Raw genomic sequence first — 10,927 nt, forward strand, 5'->3', positions numbered from 1 at the left:
AGTGCTCAGGAGAGGAGGAGTAGTGAAACATTATCTGCGCCAAAATTTCTTGCTGAGTCTTTGGGTCACTGCAGCAAGGAACCTGAAGCCCCACATAGAAATATAAAGTCAAGAGTCCTCAAGTACAGAAAATTTACCCCTTCCTCACATCTGAATGTTGGCTGGTTTTGCCTGAAAAATTTAAGTTATTAGAAACAGGAGCAAATACTTACATGGCTGATTCAGGATGCTGTTGAAGTATCCAAGAAAGGCTTAGCTGGTGAACAAAAGAATGGTTTACTGTATTCTTCTGCAATTCCTTATCTGGGTATTGCCTCCATGCAATGGCGTACAAGGTTTACAAGTGTCTGCTTAATTAGCAATTCTCTCAAGAATGGGCAGGCAATTAGAGAAGTGTAGTTCATACCAGTAAATACCTCTGAACCTCCAAACAATTGATAAAGGAGTAGAGGAAAGCCAGATGCCTTCTTCTTACTCCTAAAGAATGTCTCACCATAAGTGGTTTCTTTGGGTTAATTGTAAACAGTGCAAGAAAGATGGAATCTTGAGAAAGTTCAAGTGTCCTCATATGGTTAGAGAGTGGTTTTGTTTTATGTTTTTTTCTAATTGGGCTTATTTCCCCCTCCCCAAAAAAGTGTTAAAAGGAAGAAGAAAAGCATGGAATGAGTAAGCTTATGCAAAAAAAAAAAAATCCCCAAAACCATCTAGCTTAGTAAATAAGAATATAAACTTCTGAGAAACATTTATTTACAAATATTAGCTTAATATTTGCAATTTTGATTTCCCCACTTACTTGCTATCTATTTTTGTTTAGTTCTTGTGTTCTCCACCCTCCGAGGTAGTGCATTTCATTACAGGGCTTGCTTATCTGCCTCAGTCGTTGCTCATTCTCCTGACTGCTTTAAAAAGCAGGACTTTGAGAGATTTAAAAGGACTGAGCAATTTAATACCAAATAGCTTGAATTTATTGCAGTCTTACTTGTCACAGAGCTTTTGTGAGGAAAAATGCCTTGTATAATTTCTCTGAAGAAAAAGTCTCTAATGCATCTGACCTTTACCTGGCTTGGGAAGCTACATCAAATGAATGTAAAAGATTCTGGTTTTTACTGTTTTCTGAAGATAATATATTACTCCTTAGTTACTCATTGTGAATATGTTTATGGCTTTTGCATAGCTAGCTGATTTAGTCATCTGTGCTTTAGGAAGGAAATGAAACTTTTCTAGGTCATCCTTTATTTTAACAACAAAAAGCATAGCTAGACAAAATAAAGGGTGAAAACCAGTTGAAGGTTCTTCTCAATAATTCTTGATTTTAAAAAGGGGCAAATATACACTGACTAAATAATGTGAAAAGTACTTCCTTTTTCTTAAATCTTTATTGAACCCTGAGAGGAGAAGTCCTATTTAACCACTCAAATATTTACCATTGAGGTTGTGATGCTTCCAGATGAAGCTTATGTGGAGATCAGCTTAGAATATGTCAATAATACTGCATAATTTTTATTTGCAAAATAGAAATACACTGTACAATATTCTTTACTTTGAATTTGTGCTCACAGTATTTTGAGCACTATTTTGATTTCGTAACTTTAAAGGGAACCAAAATTTAGACTCAAAGATGCTGAACAGCTTTTGCTTCATTTTTATCCTACTTATAGAAGTATTATTTAAATCCTTACATAGGTAAAATTTGTTTTCTATGAAAGGGATGGCTTGTTACTTGCCAGCCTGGGAGTTCATGCTCATCCTTTTCCATAATTCTATCAATTTGACCTCCCTTGTGGCCACCCAAAAAAGTAATTGTTTTGAATATCTCATAAGAAGGTTACGTGAACAAATTTCAGAATATTTGAATTTCCTTTACAGAAAGCCTTGTCAAGTGCCATGTCACATCTTTGAATATTGTTGCTGTTTGCTGCAGTTTGTTAGGAATAAACAAGGAAGAACAGGTTTTCAGGCAAGCAAATCAAACACAGAGTCTCTCAGTTTTCAATCTATTTTGAATGAAATACCTCTGGGGTGTTTTTGGTTTTGCCATTCAAGGAAGTAGATGCCTGTGGAGTATATTTGTTGTATCTGAAAAGCAATTAAGTTGTATTGCCCTGCCTCTCAGCTTCCATTCTGCTCACATGCTCTGAATGGGAAGTACAAGCAAGGTATTGTGTTTTTCATGCTGCTGCTTGGAGAATGTTCTCCTTGCAAATGCCCTTTCACATGTACAGTGTTGGGTAGTGAAAGTGTCTTGTTCTTCTGCACTGGAGCTGCAGGCCAACCTCAGCCTTGTCTGAAGGTAAAGCAAGTTAGAGACAGAAGCACTCCACACTTTCCTGCTTAGCCCTACAGACCATAGTGTTCTTTTAGCTTGTTAGCTCATCCATGTGAGCACTAGGAGTATTCCAAGTGGTATTTCTCTTAGGACTGGAGTTTGAAAAGGTTATGTGGTAGCTCTAACTCTTAAAAGGGATGAGGGTCAGCTGCATCACCACCTGCAACCCTCCAACAGCTCAGAGCAGAGTGTGAGGGTTCACTGTGGCAGGCTAAAGGGAATTTGATTTCCAGCCTGCTTTGGTCTGGTAACTTCAGCTGTGGTTTTCATGTTTGTTTTTGTGTGAATAACAGATGTGAAACTGAAGCAGTGCATCGCACTGCAGCTTTTGATGCTGTAGCCTTCTTTGGTTGTACTGCTTTATAACATGTGCTGTCCAGTTAGTGTTTTAATTTTTATAAAGAGGGAGGAACACCATCATTGATATGTGTTGTAATTTGGAGTTGTAGTATGTTTTGGAGTTTTAATGCAAGAAACACATGGCTTCTTGAAGTTAATTCTCTTAATGGTTAAAATATGAGTAGAAGTAGGCAAGTGTGCTTTGCTTTGTTTATAGCATCTTTAATGTAGCATTGGCTAACTGTGCTCCATAATGTTTCTCCTTTTTTAGTTCCTTCTTTTCTGTGGTTTCTATTGTCAATTCAACATTTGCAGTGAAATCTACAGTATTGTTTTATCACGCAGCATTGATTTAACATAACTCGATGTTTGCAATAACTATTTGTCAACTAACTATGTAGTCAGTGTTATTACTTAAATACCTCATCCCACACCAAAGACTTCTGTTGGTTTTAAATTATGCAGCTCACTGCAGCAGAGTGCCTTCGTGCTCAAAACCATGTATTCCCAAAGAATATATTATTGCATTAATATGACAAACTCGCCGAGCTGGAATAACAGCAGACCTACTTTGATCATTCATTAAGGAAAAAAAATTAAATAATATGTTTAAGATTTGCATAAAAAGTGTTAGGCAAATCCAGGTCAGGGTAAAGCTGTGAGCAGTTACAGGTCAGCAAGTGCTCCCTAGTACTTTGGAATAGTACAGGATTAGCTATGCAACCTCCTGGTCTTTGATTGTACAAGGACACAGTTATTGTGGAGTTCACTGTTCTTAAGGGTTTAGTGCCTGTTTCCTTGGATGTACAATTTCAAATTAGGTTTCTGTGCTCCTTGTAAGGAGGAACTGAGCATCTAAAAAGGGGAGTTAATATATTTTCTTGTTTGTTGAATCCTTCTCACTAGGGATTTCTGTTAGGTGTGTCTGAAGTCCTACAGTTTCTCTGAAGGTAGGTGTCTACATGCAGTTTAAAATCCTCTTTGGTTTTGACATCTTGAGTGATTCTTTTAAATCAGGAAGTAGGAATGGTCACACTTAACATTTGATACATTAGCTTACTGGATAAGTGGTTTACTCTTGTGTTAAAAGTATGAATCTAAAATCTTTTTGATAGGCAGCCTAGTAAGGCCAGGCGGCAAGGGCTGGGTATTTGGGGCTGAGTTTGTACTACTGGCCTCAAAGGGACAATAGTTTGGGCTTAAGTATTGCCCTGCAGTCATCAGGAGTGTTTCCTTGGTAACGTGTTCCCAGGCTTGTTCTGGCATTTGTCAGCTCTCCTTCAGAAAATGCCTAGGCAAGATTTGGGGCATGATGCAGCTCAGGGACTATTTTGAGCTGCTGGTATGGATTAGCAGTGGAGAATGTGTAGTTATGTGGGTGCAAGCTGTGCTTTGCCACTTGCCCATGAGGCCTCAGGACAGGCTGTGGCTCGTTGTGTTGCCACCCCCAGATGTAGTCGCGGGTTCAACCACGAGTGACTCCAGTGCTGGCAAATGAGTCACGCGTTCCTGTGCTGTCTTCCCTCTGGGCTGTGGGACTCCTGCCTGTTTCTGCACAGCAGCTGCCGTCTCTTTGGAAAGCTAGTCTATGTCAGGCATATTCCTTCCATGCCTGCTAAATTTTGCCTTTCCTCAGATACAGGAATACTGAATTTATCAATGGGGGACAGCCTTAGGCACAAAAAAAAACCACTGAGTATGTCCAGAAGGACGACATCTGGAAGCATGCTCACTGGCAGGATGCAATCTACGGAGGGTGCTTCACCGATGTAAAGGCAGGCACCTCAGGAATTGGAGGCATCAGATTGCTCATGCAGACATCACTCATGTCTTGTGGGCTTCTGGATTTTAAGCACCTAGTATCTTGTCTCAACTTGGAAGTTGCAACGAATTGTAATATGGAATTTTCTAGGGTTTTTCTTGCAGGGGACAAAACACGCTCACCATGGGTCACCAAAGGATGGCTTGTCATGTGCTCACCATGCTCCTTTTGACAAAGTTACATTAGGAGTATGCAGCTTTAACCTTCAGAAAGGAACTGAGAACATATTTGAGGTTTTCTGTCTGTACATACCAAATATATTTCTGCTTGCATCATGAGTGTGTTCCAGAAGCATGTGGGATGAGAGAGGTCATGACAACCACTGCTTGTCGGCGTGATAGTGCTGAAGGCTCATACTGATTTCTGCTGCATGTGCTCAAAATTTTTTTAAGGTCGTGACATTTCAGTTGTCACAACTGTGGCTGGAAAACCTTCAACAATTTTGCCTTTATCATACAGGGCGCATTTTTAGAAGTCTGTAAGATGATTGCTTTTTGGGTAATTATATTTGGGTATACCACATAGTGTAATAAAAATATATGAATATATTTATGGTTATATGCTTTTATATTTTGTCTGTGTATATACACACACTCTTTAATAAATGCTTGCCTTTCTAGTACTCCTGAAGAGTTTCCTTTAATGAAACCATGCTGTGCTTTTTTAGGGTTGAAACTTTTATCTGTCTTAACAGCTGAAGGCAAATTGAAAAACCAGGAAGAATAGCGAATTATAGTCTTCAGTGTCTCTCCCATCACTTTGAAAATCTTCCCTGCCACTCCTGTTTATTGTGAAGATGACTCAAGCTGTTATTCATGCTTGGGTGTTACCATTTGAACAAGTCCTCCAGGCTACTGGAAGAGAAGCCAGAACATTTAAAGCTGAGGTCCTGTGTTTCCTGCTTTTGTCTGTGTTAACAGTGTGTTCACTTCTTGGTAGGCACTCACAAAGTGCATAAAGCACTCACTAGGACTGGAGGATTTTGGTTATGTTAGCAGTGTTAACAGGTTTATCTGTTGTAGGTATACCAAGTCAGCCCAGCCCTTAAGATGTTCTTGCTTCAAGTACAAACATGACCAAAGGGATTACCTAAGACATGGGAACTATGCAGAGTTTTCATTCTGTGACATCTAGATGCCATTCTTGATTAAGAATGTTAAGTTTTTATCATCTACTGCTTTAAGATACAGAGTTTCTCTAATTAAGAGAATATAAGTCCTACTTCCATAACTTAGATATTTAGGTTTCCTCTGCACTTGAGACTGAGCTGTACTTCCTGGAAGCAGTTCATTCTATTTATTTTAAACAGGCATTTTACAATGGGATTATTAATTTTCCACTGTCATCTGTCTCAATGACAAACTTAAACTAGATTTATAGTTTTGTCTGTTAAGGTTAGTAGAAGAAAATCATATGCATAATTCTACTTTCCTTAGCTGTGTTTCCCCCTTCCTTAAAGCATGAAAGGGAAATTAGCAAGAGGTGGTTGTGTAAGTATGCCTAGGTTTGCTTTAGGTGGCTGCTTGTGCTGTATGTTGCCTGTAGTTGCTGTTGTGTTTTCACGTGGAGGTCACGTACCCAGGCTGTGTCAGGATCGCTCAGATTATAGATTTACAGCTGTGACAGGGAGCTGGGACTTACAGGCTGTTCTTAGTGGAGCTACCAGCTCTCTTGGTGCCCCATAAAGATATCTTGTCTGTACACCAGTACTAAGTACAGATTTAGTCACAGAAATAAGTCTGCATTAACATGGTAGACTTTTCTTTAGTCTGTTTTTCTTCTAAGGTTGGCTGATTATAAGTAACAATGAATAGTGAAATAGTTTTCTAGAAATCCTTGATTTCAAGTTGTTGGGGTTTTAAAAAAATTATTTTAATACTGTTCAATGTTTTGGTGGTCATACTTCAGCTGCAGGAATTTGATTTTACTCCTGCTATATTTCTAGGTAGTTTGAACTTCAGCTTTTCTTCCTGCAACACTACTATATCTGCATTGTAAATATGTTGTAGGAATGTTTAAAGGTTGTCCATGAGGGAAAAATGTATTAGAATTCAGTGAGATATCTCGGCAGTTCTTCAGTTTTGTAAAATCTTGCTGACTTGTGGCAAATTTGATGTAACTGTCTCCTTAAATATAAATAAAGCTTAGGTTGAGTTCTGTGACTTGTATCCCTGTTGCTCCTTCCTTGGATGGCACTATGCTCTCCAGCTTTGTAGTTTTAGGAATCTCTGTAATGAAACTGGTAGAATTAATAAAACAAAGTTTTGTTTTGGTTTTGGGGCTTTTGCTGTTGATGTTGATTGGTTGGTTTTGTTTTTGTTTTGGTCTGGCTTATTTTATCTGAGCCAAAGTCCTGAGTAGTTGTGAAAACCTTTTATTACTCTTTCTTTCCTTACTGCTGTGTCATTTGACTCACTCTTGCTAACTTTTCTGTGGAAGGAAAAATTAATTTATGTTAAGAAGCAAAGTGGGTGCCAAACAAACATCCTACTGTGGAGGTTTGGGGATTTTTTTCCCAGCTGTGTGCTCAGTTTTCAAGCTCTTAAGTAGATATTAGTATTGTATCAAACTGTCAAATTAGATATTATTGGAAGATATTTTTGTTTCTTTTCTTGCTGCACTTTCTTTAGGTTATTGCACGCATAAAAGCGTGGGGTTTGAGTTGCTTTTTTGTAGGCCAAATAAGTGGGGTTTTGCCTGTTTTTATACCGTATAAATATATAGTACATCAGTTATGTGTTTGTATCACTATTTTACAGTAACTTTGTGGTAATAAAAAGCCCTTGTAGGGGATGTGGATGCCCCTGTTCACAGCTGTTGAACAGGCATAGTGTTCAGCACCCTCCAGAAAGGTAATTGGGTTTGCCTGTCAGAATGGGGTAGGTGCAGGCTGGTAAGTGCCTGTGGCACAGCTGAGTGTGGAGCCTCTGCAGCTGCATCCTTGGTGTTCTGCTGAGCCCCTGAGCAGAGGCTGCAGGCTCACCCAGGTAGGCTCTGCCTGGTCTGAACTTGGCTCAGGTATGTCCCTGGACTGCCAGCACCCTGTGCTTTCCCTTTGGCACGTTCTCTGCATGCCTGTTGCGCCTTCAGCAGCTGGGAAGAACTCACAGATCTTGTCTGGACAGCAGTACTGATATTTCCACCAGCACCCCCCTCCCTCCCTGCATTTGCTACCCAGGGAAGCGTGTCAAGTACAAGAACATGCAGTATATGTGGTAAACTTTCTTTCACATGTAAGAAGTGTGAAATAGCATAAGTAGACCAGCAGTTTTCAGATTTGATTTCATTAGTGAAACATATTTTTTGTTAGGCTGAAAAGGTAGATATTTTGGTACTTGCTTCACTGTCAGTATTCTCATTTTTGTCCATGCTTTACTATATACTTAATAAACTTTTCCAATTGACTTCATTTCATAAAGAAGCAGGATTTGCAGAATTCTTCTGAAAAGCAGAGTTAAGCTAGCCACAGTTGTTTTCATGTGAGGTAAAGTTAATATTATTCCCAAGGTGGTTGCATTAATTTTGGGTGCCTCCTGTTGCTAGCATTGTTATTTAAGAATTTTGTCCTTTAAGGCAGGAACTCACTGTTTAAAAAAGATAGAGTTAGGGGAAATCTTAAAACTATGTGTGTGCAAAAATGTTCTTTTTTCTTATCATAAAAGAACTTCTTTCTAGTGGCCTTCCTTTGTTGTTTGTGGTTTGATCCTCAGGTTTAAACTACAAAAAATTTATCCCTTCCTATTGCTGGACAGCTTTTACTTCTAATAGAACTAGAGTGGGCAGACTGCTTCTTAAGTAGAAAAAAAAGAATTATTTAAAATCTAAATTCTCAGCTCTGGAATTTTTAGTTTTCCAGCAATGTGGTAGGTTTTATAAAAGGCTAGAAAATGTGTGAAGGGTTCTTTTTGTTTATTTTAATTTTGTGTTAAGTTCAGTTTTCTTACAGGAAGAACTGGGCTTGCTTTTAGAAGCAGCTGTATGACAGGAACTGGATGGGGATGAGGTGATAAATATGAAAGGCTTCAGTATCAAACCAGAATTGTGAAAACAAAACTTCTCCATGCATCTTCATGCATAGTGTTAGACCGTGCAAGCTTGGCTTTCTGAATTTGGCTCATTTTAAATGAGCCCTATTGAGTATGTTCTGTAAAAGTGTTAATGTAGTGATAGTTGGGTTTATACAATGTTTTCAGTATTCTGGTAATTGGATAACAAATGCAGCCCAGACATTTCTGTCTTCTAGATTTAGAATCATTCTGATCTACATTTTGCCTTAGCTTTTGAAATGTATCATCTTTCATTTTGTCAGTGGTGCTCAAATGCCAGAAACCCTGAGGTCTAAATGATGTTAGTCTAGCAAAATAGGCAACTTCTCCCTATTCCCTAGGGAGTCCAAAATAGGATTCACAGGCCTGCCTAGATGCAAGAACCTTGTAATATTACATTTACTTCTGGAAAAGTATGAACCAATTCATTTTCATTGATAAAACTCTTAGAAAATAACTTGAAAGAATGAATAAGGCTAGAGAATACTGTGCTCAGGTGGGATTTTCAAAATTACCAGTCTCAAATTTTAGCGTTCTCTAATTCTAGCTGAGTTCTTTGTGTAATTCTAGAAATCTCACCTTTGGTTATGATGGTGCTTGAAATTGCAAGTGAAAATGTCTTTCTCATTTGCAAGAGATGATGCAAGACTGTCAGACCAGGAGTGTAATGGAAAGATTGAATGACAATCCAGTGCTCCCTGCCCATTTCCAAAGAAATGTGAGGGGCACTAATGAAACTAGTAGATTTGAAACAAAAGGATGTTTGGGTTTCTTAGTTTTGTTCCCCCTATGCACACACACAATGTGAACTTTTTACTGCTGTGAACATTAAAAGCTTTAGACACGTTTACAGGAAGACAGAACAAGCTCACAGGGAAAAATTTTTGCTGAACACACAACTATATCTGACCCAGTAAGTGCCGAGATATGACTGATGAAGTGGAACAGCACTGGAGAAAGCCTTGTGTGCTTCTCCTACTGTTGTCTTGTTCCCCAGGCATCCAGCCTTGTCTGCCATTGGAGTCAGGATTGTTGATTAGCTGCATGTTTGGGGTCTGATCAGCTATTCTTATCTTTTACCTGGTCTCAAGAGCTTTTTTTCAATTTTTGCATTTCTGTGACTGAGGTTACTTTCTTAAGAAACAAAAGTTTGGAGGTTGATTTCATTTACAGATTCCTTACCTGTAGGGTTCTTTCTGCACACTTTTCAGTGAAAAATATAAAGACATATTTGACTTGGTATTGGTATTTCATCAAATGTGAAATACTTGTATACTGAGGTAAAAAAAATTGCCTGGCATTCTGTTCCTATGAAAGCCAGAATTAAAACTTCAAACTGAATACAGAAAGTATAAAATTGGATATCTTTTAATTTTGAAGTACCATCTATTGAGGTAAGTCTAAGGTGTTTATAGCAAATTTTTTCCTTGTCTTTTAGAACTGCTGGTTAATTAACTACTTATCAGTATCTAGCTGCCTTTAGATCAAAAATGTGCTCAGAATCAATTAAATTTGCCCTGCTTTTATTTTTATAGGAAGTGTGCATTTTCTGCACTCTGTAGACAAAGAAACCACACTACAAAGAATAATTTTTAAAGTTTTGGCTCTAAAACTGATTTGCTAGCTCTTCCTGGGTAGGCATATGAGTAAAAATAATGCACTTTTAGGAAGTACTGGTTGCAACACATTCAGATCCTCAGGAGCTCTGACAATGTAAGCCTTTTTTTATTTGAAATGTCTTGGCATGACTTAGGAATGTAACTCCTTATCTAGATTTTACATTTAAATTTTGTCATAAGACCTTACCAGAGAGACAGAAGAGTTGGTGTCAAAGTCAAGAGCGGAGAGAGGGTGTGCATCTGTTGAGGAATATACCAGTGAAGGCATTGCTCCATCCACAGCTCTCTAGGATAATCTTGTTGCAGAACCAGAAAAGGTGGAGAAAGCCTCATCCAGTCCTGAATAGCTGGTACCTTGTCTTTATATCACTTTGTTGTGGGAGGTACAGTTTTGCTTTCCCTCTTCTGAATCAGTCAGATCAGGAATTTTTCAAGTAATAGTCTGATTTTCAGCATTACAGATGAAGCTTTTTGACTGTGTTGGGTTTTTTGTTAGGATATTTGTTGTGTTTTTTTTTTTCTCCTGTGAAAAATTTTAGTAATAAAAAATACAAAGTTTCCTCAAATAGCTTCTGGACACTGAGCTATTAACTGATCAGAAAGCTTTTGTACTGTGTTGCACTGTGCTCTTTGAAAAACAGAAGCTGCTGCCCTGGAGAGTGAATGCAAAGCAGAGCTACTGTCTCTGCTTCTGCAGATTACTTGAGGTAATATGGTTTAAAGGGGAGTACTCATATATGTGGCTTTGTCTGCTTGTTCTGCTTTTAAGTCAGTG

At 38.4% G+C, this 10,927-nt stretch overlaps 1 protein-coding gene across 1 annotated transcript in view; it reads left to right on the top strand.

The window, feature by feature from the left end:
- RB1 (RB transcriptional corepressor 1) overlaps positions 1-10,927 on the top strand; it is a 72,862-nt gene that overhangs the window by 30,223 nt on the left and 31,712 nt on the right. The window lies entirely within an intron of this gene.

Source organism: Taeniopygia guttata, chromosome 1 (assembly GCF_048771995.1).
Source record: "Taeniopygia guttata chromosome 1, bTaeGut7.mat, whole genome shotgun sequence".
In the NCBI taxonomy this organism is placed as follows: domain Eukaryota; kingdom Metazoa; phylum Chordata; class Aves; order Passeriformes; family Estrildidae; genus Taeniopygia; species Taeniopygia guttata.